This window comes from Symphalangus syndactylus, chromosome 8, assembly GCF_028878055.3.
Source record: "Symphalangus syndactylus isolate Jambi chromosome 8, NHGRI_mSymSyn1-v2.1_pri, whole genome shotgun sequence".
NCBI lineage: Eukaryota > Metazoa > Chordata > Mammalia > Primates > Hylobatidae > Symphalangus > Symphalangus syndactylus.
The window spans coordinates 89,312,341-89,315,627 of record NC_072430.2 but is presented as its reverse complement, the minus strand read 5'-3'; the positions used below and the strand labels follow the sequence as shown (position 1 = coordinate 89,315,627).

Genomic DNA, 3,287 nt, shown 5'->3' with positions numbered 1-3,287 from the left:
TCAAAGTCCTGTGAAGAATGTTAAAATTCATGTTTTATTATGAAATTTATCTGGGTAGGTTCAGGCTGCAAGATCTAACTCTAATTCTCTGGTCTATGGTTCCAATGTTAGTTCATTTTTCAAACTCATTGCTTTGCTATACAATTATGTGCCATATATGCAGCAAAGCTTAGTGAAGAACTTGGGAAGAGGTCTATTAGCTCAGTTCTTAATGTCTTTTGCATGATAATTAAAATTAGATTTTTACATGCGTAGGGCAAAGGTGAGCCCAGTAGTTCACAAACTACTCAATGGGATTGGTTTTTCTAGCTCTGCCACCTTTCTACAATTTTCCCCACTGTTCTCTTGCTTTTTCTTTCTTTCTTTCTTTCTTTTTTTTATCCTATAGGCAGAATGCAACCACTTCTGTAATTGAGCCATGTCTGCTTCCAAAAAGAATAGGAGACATGTAAATATAGATATATAGACATTCAAATAGATTAGCTATAGATAGACATATAGATATACATATGATATGAATGAGAGAGAGAGAAAGACAACAAGACTTTCGCCTCACCGTCTGAATCTATAGCTCCAGAGAAAATAAAGAGAGAGGTTTCCATTTCTTACACTCTTGGCTCCTGCAGGCTGCCATCATTGCAGCTGCTGCTGTCACCACTACTACCACTGCAGGGTTGCCTAGAAGCCTATAGTATGAGAGAAAATAAAAATAAAGGACAAAATATTATTTTCCTTCTCTCTCTGAGCTTTAAGTTTTTCCTTACGTTGTGTTTTGTTTTGTTTTGTTTTGCTCCTCAGATCACTGTAAAATTCCCCAGTGAATTAAGTTTGGGCCAGGAGATACTAAAGGATACAAAACTGGCAGACTCACTGCTGTTCTGGATGTACGTTAATTTACAGTGTTCTACATTTACCTGTCTGTTTCTGTCTACACTTCAGAGTCCTCAAATAGCTGTGCCACGTATTCTGTCAAGGTTTTATACTTGCGTTCTGTGAGAGATAAAAGGGTACACTTCATACTACCAAAAACTGGAAAACTTTCAAATCCATAGTTTTCATATACTGCTTTTCAAATAACAAATATTTCATTTTTGTAACTAGAAATATGGGCACAAAAAGCTTTAGGTTTTTTGTTTGCTTGAGACAGACTCTCACTCTGTCACCCAGGCTCCAGTGCAGTGGCGTGATCTCAGCTCACTGCAACCTCTGCCTCCCAGGTTCAAGCAATTCTCCTGCCTCAGCCTCCCGAGTAGCTGGGATTACAGGCGCACATCACCATGCCTGGCTAATTTTTGTATTTTTAGTAGAGACGGGGTTTCACCATATTGGCCAGGTTGGTCTCAAACTCCTGATCTCGTGATCTGCCCTCCTCGGCCTCCCAAAGTGCTGGGATTACAGATGTGAGCCACCTAGCCCAGCCAAAATTTAAACCAGATAAATGGGCACTAGATAATAACATCAGAGACCCATGTATGTATATGACATTGGCAAGTATTATAGTCATTTACAAGATTTTATTTTTCTACATTAAATCAGGCCAGAAAATTTAGCATTTATTTTTCTCATTTGTTAATGCCATTTGTATTAAAACATATTATATTTCCATGGACATTCCCTTACTATTAATAGATATTAAGAATTACTTTTATGCAGTCCTTAAAATAAGACTCCCATTTTTCAGGCCATATTTATTCACTCAATACTACTGAGTTAAATAGTAATTCCTTTTTTTTCTATTCATTATTCTAAATATTCATTTTAATTATGCTCTAATATAATAGACAAATTTAATAATACTATGTTAGCTTGAAATATTGAAACTTAAATTATCTACTATAAAATATATTAACTGAAACCAGATTCTGTTCATTGTAGTCACAAAACGTATGAATATAGCATCTATCTATCATCTACCATCTAACAGTGCTACATGTTAGACCAAAGTACCACATCGTCACAAACATGTACTTTGTCAGCTTATGGCTTGGCACTGGAATATCTATTAGATATTCAGTGATTAAATACCTGTTTGTTTTTTCATAAATTATAGTATTTTTTTCAGATTGTGCAATTGTCAGTTCTTTTAGAGATAAGATTTAAAGTATTAATGAAAGCCATTGTGCAAAAATACAAAAATTCCAAGATAAAAGAAAAATATTGTTTTAAAAAGACAATGAAAATTACATCTTTTATGTTTTCAGGTTGTGAAAAATCTTTTTAAAAATTATCATGAAGAAAATTCAGGTCTTTAAATGTACCTCTACTCGATTGGTGCACTTTTTAACTAAGGAAAAGCTGTTTGTAATCTAGGAACTGCAATAGCTGTCACAATTAATACTGAGTATGTGCTGTTCCATCATTTTTGGCAAGGATTGGTATTTCATCATTTAGACACATCAGGTACTTACATTACAGTGTCATATAATTTAAATTGGCATTGTTTAAAATGATGAAAAAATAACAAAGTACCAATCAGAAACTAAATTTTAGTACAGTGGGAAGGATTCATCCATTGAATTGGATTGATAGAAGATGAGACAGCAATTTAAGAGAGTTTTGTTCATCTTTTCCTTTCTTGGTTGACTAACATTGACATTTTTGAGGTCTTTTATTTCTACAGAACGTTCTCTGCAGTCTCCTCTTCAAATACGGCTCTTGGCTATGCTTGTGAATTTTGTGAATATACAATTCTTTCCAATTAAATACTAACTGAACGTGGCTATATTGTGTTTATACATGTATAGACAAATACGGTGATTGATTATATTGTTAAATTGTCAATGAGAAAATGTGAAATGTGGCAACTGTCTCTATGAACTACTGTGTTTTTTAAGTTAATTTTTGGCAGGGTGTGGTGGCTCACGCCTGTAATCCCAGCACTTTGGGAGGCTGAGGTGGGCAGATCACAAGGTCAGGAGATCGAGACCATCCTGGCTAACATAGTGAAATGCCGTCTCTACTAGAAAATACAGAAAATTAGCAGGTTGTGGTTGCAGGCATCTGTAGTCTCAGCTACACGGGAGGCTGAGGCAGAATGGCATGAACCCGGGAGGCGGAGCTTGCAGTGAGCCAAGATGGCGCCACTGCACTCCAGCCTGGACAACAGAGTGAGACTCTGTTTCAAAAAATAATAATAATAATAATAATAATTTTTAAATTTATATTTGACACATTATAATTGTACATATTATGGGATATAGTGTGACGTTTCAATGCATGTATGCATCATATAATGATCAAATTGGTGTAATTATCATACCCATCACTGTAAACATTTATCATTTCTT

General features: G+C 35.1%; 1 long non-coding RNA gene across 1 annotated transcript; it reads left to right on the top strand.

The window, feature by feature from the left end:
• Positions 1 to 667: 667 nt before the first annotated feature.
• On the top strand, positions 668 to 2,718 carry LOC129488705 (uncharacterized). The gene is made up of 3 exons (XR_008659720.1): positions 668 to 691; positions 799 to 884; positions 2,202 to 2,718. It is a non-coding gene; the product is annotated as an uncharacterized lncRNA (long non-coding RNA).
• The last annotated feature ends 569 nt before the right edge of the window (positions 2,719 to 3,287 follow it).